We start from the raw sequence: 24,291 nt of genomic DNA on the forward strand, positions 1-24,291 counted from the left end.
GCAGCAGTTGATCTGGACCGGAAATGAATGTGGGAAGAAGATCTCGGACGAATCGTTTCCTCGGCTGGGCGGAAATGGCAGTTTTGTATTGGTAATAGAGAAAAATCTTGATCCATAGAGGATCTGGGGATCGCTGCCACCCGATGGATGCAGGCAGAGGGACAATTGATTTGCTGGTGGCAATGATGATGCTTGCAATGATGACCTCTGATTCTGGAGACACTGCGACTGTTGCTGCAACTGTCGCAGTACACCGGTGACATTGCTGGTGCGAGGGCTGAACAGATCTGAAGCTTAGCAGATGGAGCGGGCGGACGCAGGGGCGGGTAATCAGCTATTCTTCAGTTGTCGTCTTGTTATGTCGTGGTCAGTTACGTGCCGCTCGAATCGCCCGCGACATCCCGCGATATTCGACGATGTGGGCGATCGAACAGCGAGACGGATCGAATGAGTAGTTGCAGGTCATTTTGGCAATGTTGTCACGAAACGACGTGGTCGGATAGGCAGGCGGACTAACCAACCGTAAGATGTCGAGCCATGGCCGGTTGCACTGACTACAGAAGATCGACGGACCGCGTAGGACAGCGATGCAGTCGAAGGAGACGGACAAGTAAACAGGGCATTTAGATATGATACGAGACTTCGGCCTTACCGAGAACAATTTTTTTGACTAAAAACCCGGCGAGTCTAAATCAAACAGTTCTAGTGGCAGTTGTTGCCCTTTCCTGAGTTACGTAATCCGACGAAACGAAATTCTAGTTAGTTTACTTAGGACTAATTTGATCTGCTACTTGGAGACATATATCTATAGTTATACAAAAGCGGCAATTATTTGGTAACGTTGTGCAGTTCAGATGTACTAACTTGATTAGACCTTGTAGCAAATGGCGCGTATAACCTAGAAAGTCAATACGCATGGAGCCTTAGATTAGGAGCTCAGGACGCAGTGAAATTGGAAAACCTATCGTAGAAAATGAAACTTAATTAATAGTCACTTAGTATAGATAGAGACTAATGCATCCGTCGCAATACAATGAGACGAGCTGAATATGAAATTCGTGGAGCAGCGCGGAAAGTAACTCGGTGTTGTTGCGCAATAGGCAGACGCTTGCAAATATAAGCGTTACCATAGATGTCCTGACCTGCTAGTAGCAATTTGTGTCTTTGACCGACCCATCGTTTATTTCTGTCACGACCGATATAAAATACGTCATTTCTATATTTTAGCTACTGCATAAAAAAATTCTGCGTAGGTTACTAGGTGAACATTTTTTTTCTGACTCTTTCTTCATTTCCCACAGCCACGAAAAACAAATCGCCCATTGCTTCCCACTGAAACGCTTTAGGGCCCTTGAGTATGATGGACACGAATGATGCCTGTCCCCTACTAGAACTCACTCGCTGGCTCACCCGCAGAAGCGTCGCTGCTAGCAGCTCCACTTCGACCGTTTATCCAATAGTCTGAGAAATGTCTCCTCTTCGAACGAGTGAGAAATGCATATGTTACAACAAACCCATCAACAAATTATAGATGACATGTGTTTAAGAGGGCGACGGAAAACCACGATTTTTACTGGTGCGAGCTTAATTTTGTTATCATCAACGTCACATCGACTCGCGTTATACGGTTTGGTCTAGTACAGAAGCCGTATATAGAACGGCTTCATAATGCTCCAGCCTATCTTCACAGATAGCCGTGGTGTCCGTCCAAGATATTATATAGCTGTTTCCTAGCGATTTTCCAACGGGACCACTCGCTGACAGTGACCAAATGGTGTTCAATCTACGCTCGGCTGTGGGCTGTCACGACCTGTCACGAGTATCTTCCGTACGTATAGTTTCGCTACTGCTCTATGGTACCCTACTCAATGGAACACTGGAATAAAAACGACAAGAAACACAACGATAACAGCAACCACAATAGAGATGAAGTTCTCTGGCGATTCGCCATAAACCAGCAGACCCTTGTGCACTGGTCGGCGGTGTACGGATAGTTGAACTGGCCTGTATGTATATAGACTTCACCGGTCGGCGCTCCGGTGGGCGACACCGCGACCGCAAAATTCGACTCGAGGCCCACGAAAGCAGAACAAGTTGATGAAATTCACTGCTTACAAAGACGTCTGTTCTTGAGTGAGAAACCGAACGCAAAGAAAAGTCCATGAGATGGCAGTCGTATATTACATGATTATCACTCACTAGCAGCGGCAGCTCCAACAGCTTGACTGTCATGAAATAAAATGGTGCACAAAAAATGGTGCATGACGCGATGCAGCGCATCTGTCAATCCGTGACAATATCAATCTGAGCTCGACCAAGTTCATGTCCGCGTCCTGGCCGACCAGGCCCAGGCCACCCAACCAGCCCAAACGAATTCCTCACTAACGACTACTGAAGTACTCAACAGAACTGTGCACTCATAAGTGAACTATTGTATACTGATTGATACTCTCATCGCCTCGCGGATAGGCACATCATTAAGCTTGTTTAAATCTTCTGTTCGGATTCGACACGCCTAAGTAAACTAGGGTGGGTTGACGGTATTCCCCAGATGGGCTCATCGCGAAAGGAAGTCGGTCTGTCACGGGATTGTGGGCAGCACAAATTTTGATGGGCCTTGCAGCAGGAGGCTCGTCCTCATAGCACTAGCGGCAGTGCTGACGAGGTTGAGTCCGCGCGTCATGGTCATGCGATCACGATCCAGCCAGATTGTGTTGATGGTAAGTTTTTTGATGATGAGCAGAATACTGTTCGAAAGTAAGGAAGGCCACCGGTAGCTCACAGACTGACACAACTGAGCTGTCTGTAAACGAATGGGCCGAGCGAGCGGGAGGGGCAGCTGATTGATGGCGATGATAGTGGTAACTTCGGCCCCAGCAAAGAATCGGATGCCGGCGACGTCGAAAACGGCGACATCAACCACTACAACAACTCAGGTAGATGGCAGCGATCTCGTCTTGGTTTTTCTGAGCCGTTGATAAAACGGTACACTGCAGACACGGCACTAATCAATGTCACATGAATATGTCTGATCCAGCTAGGAGTATCGACAAGTTCACGCGGACTTCGATGTAACTATCAGAAGCGGCTTGCAAGCTGATCCAGCAAAGGCCTGACAACGGGAAAGTGCGCTACAGCTTCACAATTGTGAAAGCAGTGAGATGAACTGAAAGCTTCGTGTTCTTCAATAGAAGCACACTGAGCCAGGTTATCGTATCGGACCGTGCTGATCGTATGCTTTATATAAGTCAAGGATCCATTTTGATTCACCGTACTAATCAGTGCTTTGAGTTTCGCATTCGGTGCTAAGCATTGCTGTTTTAGACGGATGACTGTTTGTTTTCGCGCAAAATGATGCCAAGTCTCGAGCCTAAATCCATTCACCATATGACTTTAAACTTCAACAGGGAAATACGTTAGCGTTATGCCAGCACGGGACTTGACCTATGGTATTAAGTTTTACTGTATATGTGATAGCATGAAAAACTATTAAAATCCATCAACAGTTAGATATGATCAAACGTATTTACCCGCAGGCCCAGGTTTGTGGCTACGCTGTGTGTGATTTCGGGTTAGACAAGTTTGGCAATCGTATTGATTAATCCCCATTACCAGAGGTAGCTTTACCTCATTAACGTAGGAGGTAGCTGTCTTGAAATGTATGTATGAACAAGTATTTGTACTCTATTGATTGGCAAGAAATAAATGCGCTGACTTCCATTTACGATCCAGTTAATCTGATGATTTATCACTACAAAACTTACGATAAAATTGAGAAGTAAGATTCGTCCACACGCAGAAACACTTTTTACAGATACAACTTCAGCTCGGATACTTTTAATAACTAGTGAGACATATAATTCATAGAGAAACGGTGCTCGCCAAATAGGATTCTGCTGTTGACTTCTAAGAATGAAACCTGAGCAATGGAACTTGAGGCTGTCTAGAACTTAAACATTTTATGGGTAAACCATCATAATGTAAACTAAGAGCTTCGCTGAGTGCAGCTACAGGCTTTCCATGGAGCTCGTGCGGCGGTCACGAGGCTGAGCGCGCACGCACCTCACCCCGTTCGTACTACAGAGAAAAAGAGAGAACCTAGAACCGGAAGTTTTGAGACACTGGGTTTTGTGGATTAGCCCTGAAAAAGTCAGAGTATTCTTTACAACAAGCGCGCCTGCGGTCCATGACACATACCACGAACGTAAAATCCTATATAGCCCAGTTTTTTAACTAAAGTTATACATACATCCGCAAGAAAACTGATGCATTAGCCTGATACAGCACATAAAAAGCCTACTATCAACGAATCGATTTTCTGACGTATAAGAGATTAAAATGTTTTTTTTTCCACAGAGGGTAAGGGCTTTTTGCTGAGCGACAAATGACATCAACACTGAAAGGCATAGCAACGGTTATTGACAACAGTGAAGTCACCGGCACCTATTTTACCCTACGTTATCTAAGAAAAAGTCCAACTTGAACAGGTCAACTGCCAGTCTCTCGCTTCAGGGGTTTCTGTATTTCTTCCTGGCCTTGCCAACGATCTCACTATTCTTTTTTCTTCTATCTCACTAATTTTTCCTGTTCACTTTTGTGTCACTCATGTTCACAAAACTCAGTTCAACCCTGCACAGGCAATAGATTCAAGTGAATGGTCGATTATATACATCTACAACCCTAGATCAGTAAATACATGTGCTGTTTGTTAAACAAGCAAATGTTAAAAGCAAACCAGCTTTTTTTTTTTTTTCCATAATAATAAGCTCAGTCTATTTTTATACAATACATCTATAGAAGTCAGCTGGTTAAATAGATTTAAATTAGAAAAGAATCGGTTGCGATCTGATATGGAACACAGCATTTGATGTAATGCTTGCTAAATTATTACAGCTGTATTGTCTCTTAATGCGCTGCGACAAAAGATTCAGAAAACCGAAAAAAGAACCACCAGTTTGATTTCCATTGTCTATTATCGTATACTGTAGGAACGGGTGCGATAAACTATCCGATAAAGTATGTCGTCTAGTAGTCTTTTCGTTAGTGAAGGACACATCGTCTCAATCATTCGTGTACATTTGTCTGTACCAGTTTTTCTAAGACATGCATTCTAGAGCTTGTTACACTACCAGGAAGATGTTTGTGCTCATCGCAAGTGTTCTTATTTTGCATACAAAATCGGAAACGGTGCCAGCTTTGAATGATATCGACCTGTTACTACAATGTGCTACTACAGCGCCCTCGACCCAGCAGCAGCGACTAAACAAAAGAAGTCATCGAAACTTCCGGCTTAGCTTTATTTACACAGTGGTCCTATGGCTGATTGCTTTGACATGACGGTCCAAAGCTCAACGAGTGATCGAAGTACGAATCGCTAAACGGGGTATTAACTGGGCAACGATGAGAAACTAGGTAAAGCCAAGATTATCTTGAAGATGAGGCAAACCCGATTAGCCGGAGTACGGGGTGTGTGTGTGTGTGTGTGTATGTGTGTGTGTGTGTGTGCGTGGCGATCAGTGCGTGCTCAGAGCTGAGCAATGATTATGTAGCGGACTTTTGTTTTGTTGAAGATGCAAGTCTATAAGTATTATATCGGTATGTAAGAAGCCGAAGTCAGGTAGTGAATATTCTCTTCACGTTCATTTAATACATAATCAAGTTAGGCTGCAGATAGTAAAGCTGCTGGGAAACATGGCAGCGAAAAGAACCGATCTGATTCCAATAAAGTCAGTTAGTACCAGCTACCGATACCGTTTTAACGGTATCGATAGTATCTTGATTTTGCTGACTGTCTCTTGCTATAGTTAATTTATACATACATTTTGTTCTTGCATGCGTGATACTTTCGTGTCGTAAAGATATAGATAAAAACTTCGGCTTTCATCGGCAAAGGGCGAACCCGTAGTCGAAGGTGTGGCACCACATCCGCCTTTTTGGCTTATCCAAACAGAAGTTAACCTGTTTTAACGCTTCGTTGTAAATAAGACTCATAGGTGTATTAGTATGACATAAAGACAGAAAACGTCTGGCAAAACAAAGGTGCCAGATCCATATCAGGAACCGAGCTGCTGCTACCCACAATATTTTTTTGTCAACTAGCAAGTTATGTAATTCAAAGCGCCGAATGCTTCTACTATTAGCAAGGGTTATTACTAACAAGTGTAACGTAATAACCCCTGTGTAACGTAATAACGTAATACTGCTTGCCGTAATAAACCTGAAATCTAGTCGAACAACCACGATAACCTTGATTGCGTCGCGTCTTTTGCAAAAAAATTCGATGTCTTCAAGCCCCGTATTCAGTATCTAGTTGCTCCGAGTGCTCGAGAAGCATGTCAATAGGAAAAGTCCGATAACGAATGAGATAAATCCCTAGATCCATTCGTACGTGTAAGCTCGAAAATTATGCTAACTATAGAAAGAACGGAAACAAGCTGGGATTCGCATGCACAGACGTACGCGCAGTAGGCACAAAGAATTGTCTCGTTATTGATGTTTACCCAGTAGTAAGCGTAGTAAATGGTTTTCTGGTTGAACTTGTTGTAAAGCCTTGTCTAACGTACGTATAGCGTGTACTAATGGTAATATTTAAGTGGAAGACACCTAGAGCGTTATGATACAACACTGGTACTTGCTAATTAAGTATCTATATAGGACCTGAAGAAGCCGTTTGCTGCTATCCACTAGTAAATCATTGACTTGTTATTACAACAGCACATATGACCTTATCAGCAGCAGGAGTTGTCATCTTCAACATCGCCTTCCTTGAATGAAATACGTTCCTTATATAGAAAATCATAGCGTCTACCGCGTGCTTGGTGCCCAACTTTCATCAGGATACAAGTCAATTGTTAGGAGCATTGTTTGCGGGCTTCCTACGTAACGGCTCGTTTTGCGACAAGACCCTCTCGAAAACATGCCAAGTCAAGCTAGATTACGTGACGACGTTCCGCCGTAATTCAGCTATGATACTGTGTTTAATCAGCTTGTGTTATTGCCTCTGGCCTCCCTTTGTTACTATACAAGATAGGCATTCTCGTTTGACACGTACAGAGCGACTGTAGATACAGCAAATACATTGGGTCCTGTGCCACGAACAAACCGAATTTTAAGTCCACCATTTCCAGTTCGTCCAAGCAGAATAGTAAGGGCGTCGTGATACAACATTTGCTCTTGACTTGAAATTGGAAAGATGGCGCCACAAGCCACGCTGTTAAAAGTGGTGGAATTTGTTTGTAGTGATGCTATACATACATACGTACATACATGGTAATCGAGTCGTCTGCTTCAAAATCTTCGCTGGCGGCATAGAGCGACAGCGTCTTCGATCGCATAATTATACGTTGCTGCAATGAGATACGATGCGTTTCGAGCGTTTGCTTGCGCATTTATAGCAATATTATAAGTCGTAACATGCGGGGAGGGGGAGGCGGAGGGGGTAGAGGAGAGGAGCTACTTTTTAGATACACGTCTATACGTCTTTCCGTTGGTCGCTTACGTTCTCTATGCAAAGTAAAACTTCTAAATTTCTCTATAGCAGCGCAGTGTCTAGCCTGTGTACCGCAATGAAGGACAGCTTTGACTGGATGCGCACAGACTCGTTTGGCATTAATCTCTTCGAAATAGGTACACGCCAGCTGTAAAAAGCCCGCTTGAATACTAATAGAAAATATGGCTGATTGACTAATATGGTCCTTTTGATTGTATAGTGGCAATATCTTTGCTTTAGGGATACGTGAGGTGATGTAGGTTCGAAGTCGGTCGTAGACGCGCTTCGTCTTGCGTTTGTCGAAACCACCCGTCAGAAACGATGTTTCACGATGACAGTAGAAGCGGACGTAAAATTCGAGGCATTATCACTTTGTTCATATAACTGGTAGTAGCATCTATGCATTAAACATTCAATTGACTATTAGACCGCAATACGTTTGAAGTTGTACTACTTTATATAGCTATGTTTGCAAAAACCACTGTGATAAGCTCTTGCTACTGGTAATAGATTCTGGTAACGTTTATGGCCTAGATTCGATGCCATTGATTTCTGCTTGCAGCGTCCTTCCAGGGTTAGATTCTAAATCTAGATCTAGATGACCTGGCCTAATGTCAGCATCATTAGCATCAACATTTAGTAATAAGATTCCATAAAAATGGAAATATTTCTAATGACAGCGTACAGTTACGATATGTCAATTTTACTTACTTTTCTCACTTACTTTTCCTCCTCAATTATAGAGCGGTCAAGGTCGGTTACGATCTCTCGCTCAGTGCCAATGACTGTAATCATGAACGAATTGTTAGCTAAAACAGCGGCTAGACAACCGTTGCTGATAAGTTCTGTGGAAACAAGGAATAACTTGCCGTTAGCAGCAATTTTCACGCATGAGATATTTTGCGATACCGGAAGGTTCTCGCGGACTATTAGCGGCCGACGCCGACGGAGGGTATGGAAACCGCTCACGATGGGCATCAAAGCGTAGGACGGATCGGCGATCGCTTCGTGCTAGTGCTATTAACCGCAGACTTGTCTAGCGTAATGAAAAATCCGAAAGGATATGTTTAATGTCGCTACGGCGCGCGTTCCCAAAGTGACCCAGCTAAGAGACATCGTGGATTCTATGGTGGGATCTGTTGCGTCTGCAGCTTCTAGTGGCGACATTGAAAGATGACTAGGATTATTAATTTGATTCCAAGTGCACAAAACAAAAATTAACAGGGATAGCAGCGAGTCTACAGTACAATAATATAATGATAACAGTGCATAGAAAACGGCAGCGGTGATGGTGATCTGTTCGAGCCCTGAGGCTGGTCCCGTAATATTTAGACAATTTCAATTATCAAAAAGCAATGTCACTTTCTGATGGTGGTGATTAACGGAGAGGACGCTGACAGTTAAGGTTGTGCCTGTTTTTTTGAGAGGTTATGACAAATGTGTACCTACTATGGGCAGCCTGCCTGTAACTTGTAAAGCGATTCGATTACGGAGTAATTAAAGGGTGAAGCAAGCGAACAATGCAGAACAGCGATGACAAAAGGGCAATTAGATAAATCGATATGAGAATAAGACGAGCTTGAACTAAAGAAAATAATTAGACTGGGGGCATTATTTACTGTGGCGGCAACACAATGGATTTAGCAAACGAACTCAAAATCTCCAGTGCGCTGATACATAATCAAAAAACAACTCTAAGTACATCATAATTATTCTTTAATATGTATTGTACCCATCATCTATTCTATACTTAAAAAGGTAATGCATCGCATCATTATGAACCCTTGCCAGTTTTGTTCAGGCAAGGGTCGTAGAGGATATCGCCTTCGAAAATGCCACCTCTACCATCGCTTTTACGCTTTCCATCGCGGCCGAACGCCTGTATGCTAAGCAGAAGGTATTTGTCATAAACAAAAATATTTCTCAGTCGTTGTTCTTCCTTTGAAGATACATCGCATCTATCCACTGTCCTTTTCCGCATGACACTATCATACTAGATAGCAATAGTATCATGGCACAAGCTTATCCCCGAGTGCGGTTTACAGTCTATGGCCGGTGCGACTGGGTTCTACCTCAGCAGGACATCTGCAGTTAATCTGAAATCCGGCTTTCACGCTGCAAATGTAAAATCAGATTATCCCTTATGGGGCGAGCGCCTGCCGCTCCCCAGAGGTAGACGAAATCGGCTAATCCACGTAATATCATTCTATTTAGAACGCGTAATATACAAGACAATCATGCCTGGACATTTGTTCGCTTTTCAATACGCACACTATCGTAAAGGATAAGATGTCTGACATATTCGAAAAGTATGTCTATCCAAAGGTTGTAATTGGTCGTAGTGCGTAATATCTATCGAAGTCGGGCAAAGCAAACAATTTGAGTACAAAATTATTTATTAAATGGGAAAAACACACGTTTCATTCACACGTAAGTGAAAAAAACAAAAAAATATAACCCTAACTGAATGAAAATTGCTACCTCTCTATCGTTACTTGTCATACTGAATAAGAGCGGATCAGTCCAGACACAATGTGCCGTAAACGATTTTTTAGCTCAATGTACTTTTATTTCCGGGCACTTTGCCTCGGTTGTTATGTCTACAGCGGATTCAAGATATTTTTTTTGCAGTTATTTTTGCGATTTTCATTGTTTCACAACATTTAATAATATCAAGGGTCTTGGTTACAAAACGCTAACCTGGGGATGATATATTCATGCATCACAAAATCACAGCCTAATGTTTCCATCACCAAGGAACGTGGGCAGCTTCATTGTGTCACCTTTCTGGAAAAAATTATCGCACACAGGTGACAGCCTAATTGTCGACCTTGTTAACTACTTACATTATCCATATCGTGTTAACAGCATTTCCCGAATTTCCTATGAACTGTACCTTCAATTTTTTTACTACTGAAATCATCTGATGTCGAACACTTTTAGGGATTTCTAGGGAATAGATGAATTTTTGCTCAAAGATTTCATTTGCTATAATCCATGCGTGGACTGACTATGACGATTATCGACGATCATCATTATTTATAATAATATAATCGTCATTATTATGACTGTTACGAGAGACGTACGCCACGCTTGCATCGCATGTCCAGCCGACGCACGTTGACCGTTTCTATCTTTGCAGACGTACAGGGATAGTTATGAATTTTGCGCCGCGTGCATAGGTTGTTCACGCCGCAGCACGAAAAAGCTACAGAACTGCAATTTCGCTGCCGTTCGAGGCGTTTGCAAGCGTGCCAGAGTGACGAACGCGGTCGTCGTTGGGAAGCCCGTTCGTTGGATGTTTGAGATCACAGCTTTTTCTACTGTCACATACGTGATACTAGATTGGATTTGATAATGTCCTGCCAACTGAGCAGCAGCGACATCTGGGCTTGCGGGTCTAGCGCTACGGCTGTCGATAGCATCATTGAAAAGCATCAGTATAACAGGACGCTAATTCAAACGTTGGCGTTTGGTGGCGAACAGGTAAGGCGTCAACCAGCTTCCGGTTCTCAGACGTTCAGCTAACGTGCGTGGATCCGACGTAACCATTCCGCAGGTCATGTCTATGTCGACTAAAGGGATGGTCGACTGTTGCCTATAGAAAGAAACATTACATAAGGGTCTCCGTAACCGTTCATGGGTCGTTGATGGTTACGTGATGTACCATTACTGCTAGCAACACCAAATAGGGTGAGAGTATTCAGGCATTGTTGTATCTGTTCGTGTCCACGTAGTGAGCGCATTTAAAAGAGATACAAACCACAATTCATTCGTATTGTTCCACGGCACCGCTGGATCAAAAGCGCTGTCCTGACTTCGTTCACGCATCGCATAGGTAAATATCAGTTATTTTTTTCACGGCGACGTAATTTGCAACGTAACTCAATACAGTACTAGTATATGATATTTCCTTTTTTTTTTTTTTTTTTTTTTTTTAACTGTATTCAATATGTCGTCTAAAGTGGGTGACCAAATCGCTGATTGGACAACGCGATCAAGTGTCAAATGACCAGGTTTCCACGTAGGGCGTCATGCGTAAGTGTAATTTTTGCGCTAGAGTGATATTGCTATTTCGTTGATTTTGCGTTATCAACTTACAGTAACGATCAGAGACGCTGACAGAATAGAAAAACACAAATATCTTGAAAGTTGATCACGAATTTACTTTTGAGATCTATCTAGCTCGAAGAGAAATAGGTGTTACGACCGTGTGTAGAATACGTACGTATGTCTTTAATGGAACAGTTAATAAGCGATGCCGTGAGGTATAATGGGTTGAGATACCGTCGCCTACGTCGGAGACAGATATACCGTTAAATTGAATCTGAATCGAAGAATTGGCTGACAGAGAAAGCGGCAATATAAAATGTTAGCGGTAGAATAAATTTGCTAGACCGTTTTCTTCTTTGACCGGTCGACGCACGAACTAACTTTGGATTAAGTTGATACGGTTGCTGACGGAAAATACGCTATCGACAATTACCCATCAGAGTCATATAAATTCGACTGCCGCTCTTTTCTACACTACGAGCTGTCGACATAGTTAAGAACAGCTGGCACAATTATTAATTAACATCTTAACTATATTTGTTAAGACAAATGTGTCACATAAATTGAAAGGATCGAAAACTAGAGAAATGGCCTAACTAAAAAGTTCAGAAGTATTCAATTCGCTTGACTACCATCGACAATGCTTCGTTCGATCGACAGGATTCGTTTTGTGAAATTGTAAAAACATTCGGAGAGAAATAATCCCCGCTCTATTTAGTAAAGCTGATTATGTATCGAAGCGTGCTTCAATGCTCGGCCCGAGCCTCGATAGCTATACGTCGATTTAAAAGATATGGCAAAGAGTAATGGTGATCAATCCTATCTTGTGTTCGTGGCCTTCGTTGGCCTTGGAGCAATCCCATCCGGTCTGTAGATAGCACAGTAGCAACGGTAACGCCGTAAAAAAAGCTGCGGAGATGGACAAAGATGGCAAATGCGGCGCGAGCGTTTTTACAGAGTATTATGTTGAATTTTTTGTGAAAACAGGGGAAAGTACTGTGATATATATACGTGTATATATCATCGAAAAGGGAATTCTGTTCACGGTGAACAAAGATGATAAACACAAATGTTATAAAATAAAAACAATCTTTTCCTTTGCTATTGTTATTGGTCAAGTTAATTGTTAATGAATGAAATGTATTTTTTTTGGGGGGCGGGGGGGCGACTGGAAACCTGTTTGTTATTGCGATAGTTACACTGTAATTTTAACTTGTTTCCATTGCGTAACAAACGTGGCCCGGCATGCAGATACTGTATTAAATAGATCAGACTAGGGTTTAGTTTCAGATGCAAGGTAGTAATGAACATTTGATTGTTTCTATTGATCAGCTTATTTTTTCAAGTCTAGTAGCACTTGTACCTAGTTGAATTGTTCAGGTACTGTAAGCAGCTCCAACTTCGGCTACAGGGTCTTCGTTCTGACAGCTTCATATACATCGACCACACAATCTCACGGCAATTCCTCTAGATAATAACGACTAATGTATTTTGTTGCCCTTTCCGTCGTTGCTGTCTCCGACGAAGCAACCACATATTCACTTAAACAAAAATAGAAAACTTCACTATTAGTTCGCTTGATTTTCTGTTTTGTCTCGGTGACAAAAGACCACACCCGCGCCGAATTACTGCCGTTATGCGACTATCGTCAGCTCTACGTACAGCGCTACGTAACGAGAGTGTACTTCGTAATAGTTTCCCACGCTGGCCATAGCAATCACGACTAGCAAATACCCGTGATCGGACATGCCAGCACTCTATGTCATGTATCTTAACGCTTTGATAAATTCACATACACATAAAGTACGTCTATATATATATATATATATATATATATATATATATATATATAGACGTGCGTGGTGACTGTATGATATACATATATTCAATGTAGTAGTTTAGAACTTCGAAGTGAAACTCCAAACTGTAGTCAAACATAGCTGAGCTCGTAGGTTATTCATGCTGAAATTCTGTGTGTTATAGTAATGATAATTATATTAGTGGTTGTGAGTCAGACAAGCCGTCTCAGGATCTACTGCCAGTGTTTCTGCAATAGCAATTTCGCACCGGTGAGGCGTCAATCAGATTTGCCGTGAGTCTACATCAGTCTTCAGCATAAATGTTCTATAAAAGACACATAATACGCTGAAGGTCGAATCGGTCAATCTGCAATTGTGAGGTGCGGATAAAAAGAAGAAACGTAATTTGCCGATGCCCTGGTCAACAGCATTTAATATATGATCGTGTATAAACAGTATAAGTCACACTGTAAAGTCTTTTTGATTTGACTGAGAATTAAAAATGGAGACACTACTGCCGGTCACGGAGGCATTCGATACGGAGCACGCATAATTTACCCAAAGAAATCAAACGTTTCATTGGAGTCGGAGCCAAGCGGGATCAGCATTAACGGAGAGAAGTTTTAATAACTTAGCGATGTAAAAGAAGTTATTCATTGGTTTTGTATTAAAAAATCACCTACTTGCCAGACTATTGAATGTTCACCACACCTACGATTTTCACGCGATTATGCTCGAAGTCATCCCAGGACCTAAATATATTAAAATGAGGTATTTTCGTAGCGGCAACGATATCACAAGCCATAGTTGTTTCTGCGATTTTTTCATACGGTTCGTTTATTTTCTTAGAAGATAATACGGTACGTATTGCCTTCATACGCAATAAGCAGATCGGTCAATAATCCGATTTCTTCACTTCTTGTTGGCCTTATCAGTATTTACCTCATCGTCAGAAGCAGCGCTCTCTGTCCATATCATAGGAATAAATTAGACTTTGTTATTATCAGTTATCTCTGTAATTCTATGAGGATTCTTCTCGAAAAAGACACCTCATCGCCCTCTACTCACGCAGTATCATAAGCATCTTTTACGCATGTATGTTCCGATACATAGAGTCGTTACCGACCGCCATCACCAGTACTAATCACTGCCAAAACCGGCTGTACAATGTGCCGTTTCGTTGTGCTTTCAATCTAGCGCTCACGTCTATTCGTCCTATTGAAACTTTGTGTGCGTCTTTTTAACCCAGGTGATCTCGCTTCCCCATATTATACTCGTCGCGATGCAAGTTATTATTGTTATATCGTACCTTGACACCCATCACACTGCTCTTCGGTTAAATGTTTTCGTGTCTCTTCGACGTCGCTTTTTCGAGATCGATGAGCATATGGATACCGATATACCGCATCAAATAGTTCATTCGGCAATGATCCTAGGGACGTCGTATTTCGGCTGGTCAGCGTTCCTTTCTCGCTCCGTATCATGTCAGATTTTTTTAAAAACGATTGACCATCAAAGATCAATAGTGCGCGTTTGTGTTCCGACGATTATCACGGACATTCTGAGATTCTGATCGCCAGCGTCAAGCTGAAATGTCTACTTGTAACTGTGCTTGTAACGGCTACGGTAGACCTACGTAACGCAGGCATCTGATGATGTCGAAATGTTGCCTCTGAAAAGCGGTATAGGCGCCCCTTGTGCCGGGTACATTGCCAGTTGAAAACGACTCATCAACAACATCCCGATCGACAAAGAATGAAGAGGAAAATCATACGAACATTAATGTGATTGAACGATAAACGATCTGTTCATTTACTCAGTAGGTGGGTACGATGATAATAAATATGTGTTAGATGGACATATGCCTCATGAATTTGTAGGAAGAAGTCGGGTTTGCCGAACACGGATCAGGGGCATGATCTATGGATCATGGCTGAACCAAGCGAGGGGATCAGGATTGGAGAGACCGTGCATGGATTCGATCCTATCGTTATAGATCTCTGGGAAGCAACATTGTCGTAATTCGTAGCATGTGGTGTACACTTGTATAACCGTAGGAAATTGACTAATACAATACAGGAGCAGATTTTGCAAGCGTTTTTGACAAAATCAAGTAAAAATAATTATTTTGTGGGAAACCAACCGATTCCTTGTTACGTTCCAGTGTTCCAAAAGATTAGTACCTGAATTTTTGAACACGCCCAGAATCGAGCTTTTTCAAGTGATTCGTTTGCTGAACCATAGACTTTTTGTAACAAACTTCCGATGTCCACATACAATAACTATTCATCGTATTGATTCTTAGCTATTGGAAAAAATAATATCTGATAGTAGATAATCTGATCAATTATGCTATCTTCGAGATAGGACAGCGGAACGTCATTAACACAACGCCCTATCGCTGGTTCAGATAAACACGTATAACAGTTTACCATGGCGCTCAAATTCAAGCGGCATTGCTAAAAACGTATGTCGCTCGTTGAACTTTAGGTATACCTTCCTGACAAAGACCACCAATCTTTCCGTTCAAGCTACCACGATGACGCCCATTTAAACTTTGCACTTTGTTGACCCATACATACGCGCAAGTGCATGCCAATGTGAACAAAAGCACTACCTGAGCGTAAAAACGTATTTTACGAGCATCGTTACCAGTACCATCACCATATCATTAAATTCTTGCACGTAGCTCATTACATACCCGAAAAAAACGGCAAGCGAGATTCGGCTCGTCCCCCGCAACGACACACTCTTATCATCGCATGGTAATAATCGTATGCAAATACGCAATAATTTGTTGCTGAATTTGTACTACAAGCACACGTTGTTGCATTAGCCCGGACAATAGGCCACAGGCATCGAGGGCGCAACAGCTGGAGCTCATAGCATCATCATCACTAGCGACCGGTGTGGAAGAAAAGCCAGGACAAAGACTCTAGCTGCTTGTTCCAGAAAACGGCCATCGCCGAGGCGACGTTAATCCACAACGTCAAGAATGCTTCACACGTAGGGAAGACGCGTAAAACATACGCGACCCGAGATGAGAACTGATATCTATGTAATACTTCCTATTCGGACTTAACCCCCTTTCAAGGAAGGATACACACTTTAATTGGGTGTGTAACCGCTACCTACCGAAGTTTAGTAAGTTTAATGCTCAAGTAAAGTTTAAAAGTCTATCAGGGAACAATGTTAAACTGAATCAGTACGAATCGACGCATTTCTGATGCGTTACGGATGGTGGAGTGCTAGTGATGTCAATGACACTCAAAAACATTAAGCGCACTACAGGATATGATGTGAAGACGTTATGGAGGCGCGCGGTGTGGAACACAACAGATCATATTTATGTTACGTTGTCGCTTACTGAAAAAAAAGTATCAGGCGAGCTATACCAGCGGTGTCATCAACTGCAAAAATTTCAAACAAAAAGATTAAACGTTCATGAGGACTTGTCTCCCAGGAAAAGTGCCTTGTGTTGTCATACCAAGGGCCTATAAGGCTAGGGATAGCTGAACTTAAAGTAAGCGTATTAAACACTTTTTTGTTCCTCTTTCCCTTTGGAGGAAAGATTCAGTGCTTGAACCATTGTAAAGTGTTACGTTACACCGATCGACCTCTGCTGATGGTACCAGCGGCAGAGGCTAATTCCCACTTTGAAAATGTGGCTGGGCGAAATCATTACGCGACTACGATAAGATGGCGCACAATACGTGTTCATCTCGGAACGTGAGTAACGATGATGCGGCAATATTATGTAGAAGTATACAGGATAGCATAAAACGCTGTTTGATCCCTCTTGTTTGCTTTGCAGACAATCTCCCTGCGATCGTGTTAATGACAAAAACAGGATAAAATACTCCATAATAAGATATTTTGCCCTCATGTAAAGCTAAGGATGATTGAGCAAATCTAAGGAGAGGCAGGATGGATAAAACGAAAAAATCCGCGTCGCGTCAAGTACGAGTTTACAAATAGTTGATGAGTTTTCGGTTTCCTTTAAGATTTCATTATTTTTGGTAGCGAGAATACAGATAGCTAGTAGGCTTTATAAAGAGATTCGTATAGTTTTATCCTCAGTAAAATCATAGTTTCGGCAGGGATAAATCAGATATACATTCACACCCTGATGTTGACGGGGCCGTACTAATACTGGGTTTGACACGTACATACATAGAGTCGACGGTTTGTATTGTTTTCGATAAACCTAAATGATACTGCCAAAAAATAGATGCAGAATGTAGAAAATACAATGATCTTTAGAATATCTGACACAGACCATGTGGCCAATGTGGCCCCCCGAAAAAAACTAGAAATTGTTTTACTACCCTCTTCGCAAACATATGGAATATCTGTAAAACCAAAAGTTCTTATCTGTTTTCGGATTTCTGACTCGTACGGTAACGCTTTTGGTCTAATCACGTTTATCGTGTAATAGACGTTGTTAGCAGAGCTGGAATCAATGATCCCTGATGTTTTTAATACAAACCTCAGTATAACAATGTGACTATAGAAAAAAAAAAGCCTTTTTAGAGAAGGTCTTTAGCAAATCATTATAAAAAAAGGGAAGTGAAAATGATAAGGGGGCCAATTGCGTGTTAATAACTATACGATTTTTTTTACCTATTAGATTAAAACTAAAAAATGACAAAGTGAAACCTTCAACATTCGCCCCATAGCATCGACTACGCCGAGCTGGTTTGCCCCTAGTGCGGCACGTGCCAAATGGATACGCAGTTGTAAGCATTATATAAAGCCACTCGGGATCACATATAACATATCTATGGCAATCGTGAGCCTATCCACAGAAATTTATCTGATTCTTTCAATTTTTATTCGTGACAATTCGAAGAACTAGCAGAGCGGCCATGATAGTAAAAAAAAAATCAAAATAATCGCACAAAATGGAAATAGAATGTCTAGACTCCATTGCTATTTATTACCCACACAAAATCATGTTTCCCGTACGATACCTAGAATGATGTTGGGGCGCTGAAGTGACATTAGGAAATATGAAGCTTTCTTTGTAAATGTGGGAAAAATAAAGCATACATGGATGCAATATAGCAATTTATTCAGTTTCTACAATTTATTATACAAGTTTTTTTCCATGTCATAGACAGTGTAAAACATATGCCTACAGAGCAAGCGATTGGTGAAATCCCATATAGAATGATTGCCTTTCGAAGCTCGAATTCGTCTTTAGACTACCCATGCCGAAAGAAGGATATAAGAGGTAGATTCCCAAAACTCAGCCCGATTTGCGGCGTACGACGGTAACGCCATCATCATTATGGAGTTTTATATCATATGAACAATAAACGGATGTTGTAATAGTTTAACTAACGAATTGCTAGGTATGTCTAACTGTGCTAGGCGTAAATGGTCGCATTTTCTTGTGTAACTTCCCGGATAATATTCTGAGTATTTTTCATAATAGATAAGTGATTAAAACTTTACATTCAGTCTAGCCGTTTTCGAATTACTGCACTATTACGGGACAGTATTATTCTATACTTACCCATATGTAAGCGTATGCCTCCACCCGCTCGGGCCTGTTCCCCAAAAGGAAGAGGAGAAATCCATGCTAAAGAGAGAAGTGCTTCTGAAAAGGTTCGTAGTACTCAGAACTATCTCGAATATTTAGAGAACTTCCATAACTGCAACAAGTTCTCGTTTGATGGACATCGGACTATACTTTTTTTATGCTTGCAATGAGATGCGCGATAGCTGCTATGATCCTTGAAATTTCATAACGAAAGAAAGGTTACAAGTGAGAAATACACATCGTCAATAAGGTCATATGATATTTGCACACGTAGATATGTAAAAAGATATGTATTGAGAAGTTACATCAATAGTTTTGATAAATAGTAAACCTCCCTAGCCATTTATTTACATTTTCGTTTACTGCGATCAATGCTGTTGATCATGTAATATGGCGGTCAACGTTCCGTTTGCTATGGAAACGCCTCGTATCCAGAAAAGCCTTTAAGTTGTCAACGCTGCCGTGGGCTATCATGATTGATGAGTGAGATACTTCTATTTATTTTACAACGAAAAATGAAATGATGATCTAAATGGCTATGGTGATTTGCGGGCCAACAGAGCATTCAAAGACCTTTTATTGTTCTGTCGGTTGTGTGGTCATCTGATATGACACTGGCGATATTGACTGGCGGTCGCGAAGCAAAAAAACTTCGATTTTCTGATTTGTATCTGCCGTACTTCTGTGTAAAAATCGGTTACATTTATGCAATTGTGTTCGTGGATTGTCGTCGTTGGGTAACACTCGACGGTCTTTTTGTTGGTCGCGGAGCAGTGATGGTGTAGTTTTTTCTATTCCACTTTTGCTCTGCAGCTGCCGTAAAACAGCATTTAAACACAGTAAAAATCCAGTGGCTTTTTCGCAATCTTTCTACCGCAATGGCGATATAGCTAAAGACTTGCAAACTGGAAGCGTCGGGCTCTATCCGCAGCCGAGACGTGGTGATCTGGCCAAATTCTTCAAGTTCTTCATATCGGGCTCGCCGTTCCTCCAATAAGGCACTACAATATTCGCGTATCGTCTAGCGTTGTTCAGGCTCAACACTGTCGTCGTTTCCGAACGATGAGACGTAACAAGAACAAACGACTATACCGCTGTATAAAGCCCACCAAGTTTTTAGGGTTAGGTACTGCTCCGCGAGCCTCAGGCTGTTGCGACGAAGATACAAACTCTTCGTCGTACTGCGAAAATTCTGCACATGACACTCCATCGATCTCAGCTAAGTTTATTGACAGCCAATATGTATGTAGACCGTTGTTATTGCTAGGGATTTCTTTAAATATGTCTCGGGCTATTAAATAATTGCGAGGGCAATACAATCGCTATTCTATTTTGATTACAGGAGGCCGTATCGACTGAATCGCAAAGAGACGAGACACTGTATGATGATAAGGGCGCAAAGTGAGAACTGGTTTGGGGTCGAAACTAAAACGTTTGAATTAGAAGAATCGGTCGAGCAGAAAGTTTTCAAAGACGAAAAGTGGAGTAGGAAAACTATGTTTGTCTAGATAAATTCAAACTTATTCGCTGGTAATAGAAGCCTGTTGGTGCTCTGAAAAAACCGAGGGTTCCGTCCATTCATTGTTGATTAGACCCAGTCCATGTTAGATATAGGTATTGTAACGGGCCACAGCGATGTGGCCAAATTACGCTTGAATATCCTTCACAGTTTAGTAACAGCAGCCAAAATGCTACTTTCAGTCAACTTTGCAACTGTAAAAACGTAATTTTTATATTTACACTCAAGTTAATAAGAGTTATATAGAGTTAGCTGTTCAATATATCGAAGTTGCATAGAAACAATGTGTGAAAAATAAGTAAATTTAGTTATAACACTGACACTGATGGCGGGATTTTGTTATTGAAAATAAAAAAATTGCGTAGTTCTTGCGTTAATGCAGAAAATTTATCTATATCGTAGTGAGTCTTGTCACTTTTTCAGCTCAACGGCGAAAAGTATCTTTATAGACTGTTGATTAATCGAAAAAAAGCTCTCGTCTATCTAAATTTGTGGGTTTGTATAAGTTGTTGCAGTACTCGGTTCGTTGAATTACGGATTACGGGTGACATTCGTAAATTTTTATTTTTCTCTCGTGCGTAACTACTACGTGCGAGAGATACAGCCATAGCAGTCCAATCTGATTCGACACCAATATTTACATGAGAATTTATACAATATTTCACGGTCATGCCGCACTATCATTACGCTTCGTGAAGACGAAATCGTGAATGCAACGATTGTCGAAGATGTACGAAGTCAACACAGACTGGCATAGAGATGCTCGCCTGCCAACTAAGTAAACACTTTATAAACATACATTTGACATGTCTGAATAAGTAAAGGTCTTCATGGTCGTGACATTGCCGACGATACCAGGAGTAATGGTGGCCTCTGAGGAGCTAACTGTTGTTTGAGCTGACATTCGTATGCAGTGTAATGTTGAAATATGTATATTTTCGTTGTTTTGTCGGTGTCTATCGTGCTGTCTGTCTTGAGGTGGAAACTTCCAAATTTTCCCTTCGGAAACCATTCATACGGCGTGTTCTATCTGCAAGTGAACTCTCGCTATCCTAGGACTGCAATGGATCCAATGTTAGACAACGGACGATCGAGCATACTGGCAAAATATGGCAGCCCATGGACATTTTTCCAGCGATACGGTTTTCTCGGCATACCATGAACCGAATAATGAATACCTTAGTTAAAACTTTAACGCTTCGTTGGAGCATAGTTTATATATGAAGTTCCTATGCCAGTGTTGAAAAATTCTATGGTTTGCCTCCCTCAAGCTTAGCCAACTATTCGGGGCGGGCAGATAGATAACTGTGAAAGTACTATCTCATATGGAGACTGATTGAGCTAAATGAATTTCCGGAAAGGGCGATGAGAAGTACATGTATCTGAAAATACGTGTCTGAACTACATACGGGTCTCGTATTGCCATATATGTTGGCATATCATAGGCACTGTAAGTACTAAACAAGCGGCTTTAAATTATATTCCGATATTTTTATTCCGCTAAAATTGATACCAAGTATCACGATCTAATCGGACATTTTTTCGGAAGATTATTATTGCATCGTCTCCTTCTACACTGTGTATGTGGTAGAAAACGAATCTCATAACAGCCAACGGTCTCTTCGCAGAATGTTGTTATCGGTAGCAAACGTAAATAGTTCTAAATCGTTAGACATTTAGATAAAGAGCGTCTTTGTTTTGTCTATACCTTCGCCAAAGCAAAGCTTACCTGCTACTGAACAGATGACTATGACCACGTAACGCTTTTGGGTTAACTCGGTACAAAATCTTAAAAACAATCAGGGTAATACGTGTATTGTTTGCGAGCGTAAACAGGCAATTCAATCGATTAAAATTTTTGATTCAAATGTTCTGAGTGAAACTGCGCGCCAGATAATTGTGATTGAAAATTTTTGTTGTTGAGAAATCAACTTAGGTTTAACACTTGAATATGCCCTTTAGTTTTATGCTGCCCGCTGAATTTAGGCATTCAATGTTGCCGATTAAACAAAGAGACCAGTAGACACAAAAGGCGATGAAGTAGAATATTTGCCGTCGCCATCTGTCCGTAGACGAGAAAATGCCTTCCTGCTGAGTTTCCTGCCGTGGGCAGTTAGTCGGTATTTTTACTCAGAAAGGTCGGACTTCAAATCAGCTAGCCGACGGACAGCAAGACAAAGGAACTGCGTTAATCCTCTGAAGATTTCACTTATCATCGGCCTCTGCCGATTTCCTCAACGGTCGATAACATCAACGTTTATCATAAATTTCAGCAACATCTTCTTTGTGACTAGCTTATGCTAGAAGAGCAGCTAATTCGAAATAGCCGACAGCGATCGAGCGAATCCGTGTAGAAGTTCATCGTTTGAACAAAAAAAAACCGGTAGCGCTACTTCTTGAAAACTAAGCTAAAATAGGCAGAGATCAAACTACCGACAAAGTAACCCTGCTAAAGGTAGCCATCTTTGAAAATAACAGCAATAAGGAAAAAAAAGTTTCGAGAACTGCCTTCCACCATCACTTCAACAACAATAGCAACGACAACAAAAGCGTCAAAGCTATTCGAATTTTCGCGCCAACCAACAGATAATAAACTGCCAAGATTACAGCTAGGTAGTCTTACGTTAATTTGACGTAAACGGCATAGCTAGTATTACACGCTAGCTCATCGTAACGTAATGTGACGAGGTATCGTTTATGACAGGGAGCTCGGGGGCAAATAGTGGCAGTTTACAGATTACTTGACGATGGCAAGCAGATCAGGATAGACTCAAAAATTTCTAATTAAATAACTAATTAAATAATAGAATTCGTGGAAAATATTCGAATCAAAGAAAAAATGAAGGTGCTACTTATACACAAAGAAGTACTGTTGAAGACTGTTCCAATGAAACGCAATAGTTGCAGATGATCAGATACACATAAATAATTTTAACATATACTGCTACTGTTGTTATTATTACGATACATGGAAACTGGTAGATGAAAGACGACTGCAATGTGGTATCGGCCCAGGATGGTACGAGCCATTTATGCTTATTCCTCCAGTGTACGAAAACTAAGTGGATATTTTTGCGATACACAAACCAAATATAATGTATGTCACGCAAAGGGTTCCCGCATGAGATTAGCAGTAAGCGATTACGTGACTGGCACGATGATCAAGCGACCACACATGAACATATATTTTCTACTCATCGAGTTACGGAGCAAAGTTATGCACACGTTACTGTACAGTGGCAGATCTGTTTATATGCTCTCATACGTTTATAATGATAAAAGTGTTTCCAGTGTAGGTGATAACTTTGATCAAACGGTATCGATTCGTGTATCTGACGTTGGGCCTATATTGTTTAGCCATAAATAATAACAGTAAGAATCACGCATGCTTTTGAACAGAAATAATCCAAATGAAACACGGATCAGCAGCATCGCAATACGCCATGTCCTTTTATTTGGCCTTCCAGCTATCCCGCCGCCTGACTTTCCAAAAAAAAAAACGTTTATTCGTTGTTAGAGCAGATTTATCGTTATGGCGGACGTTGATCGCAAGAGTTAAGAAGGATTCTTGAATTGCAGTGTTTTGAAGACGGGGATTTGTGTTATACGCAAAAGGCATCCTACTTGAATTAGGTTTTCCCTTTCGGTTGAAGAAATCCGTATTTGAACAGAAGATCATTGTGTAATTCTTGCCGTACCGAAGCCATATTGAATTTGGAACATGTTTTTTCTAGGGCTTCGTAAAACCCGCTGATAACGGCTGCAACGACGGATAATTTGCTTCGTAGTACAGAAGGGTCAGTTATACTTGAACAATAAAGGATTTTCGATTAAAATGTCTAATTCAGACTTTTCTTGTCAATCGTATATTTTACCATATATA

At 41.3% G+C, this 24,291-nt stretch overlaps 1 protein-coding gene across 4 annotated transcripts in view; it reads left to right on the forward strand.

Annotated features, from left to right (window-relative positions):
* LOC111243513 (uncharacterized) overlaps positions 1–24,291 on the forward strand; it is a 152,150-nt gene that overhangs the window by 101,350 nt on the left and 26,509 nt on the right. The window contains exon 1 of one of the 4 annotated variants that reach the window (XM_022789201.2): positions 23,895–24,205. The exons of the other annotated variants lie outside the window; for them this stretch is intronic. The gene's annotated coding sequence lies outside the window, so the exon portion shown is untranslated. Of the gene's footprint in view, positions 1–23,894; positions 24,206–24,291 lie in introns of those variants that run through there. 4 annotated transcript variants of the gene reach the window in all.

Source organism: Varroa destructor, unplaced genomic scaffold (assembly GCF_002443255.2).
Source record: "Varroa destructor unplaced genomic scaffold, Vdes_3.0 BEIS01000001.1, whole genome shotgun sequence".
Taxonomy (NCBI): domain Eukaryota; kingdom Metazoa; phylum Arthropoda; class Arachnida; order Mesostigmata; family Varroidae; genus Varroa; species Varroa destructor.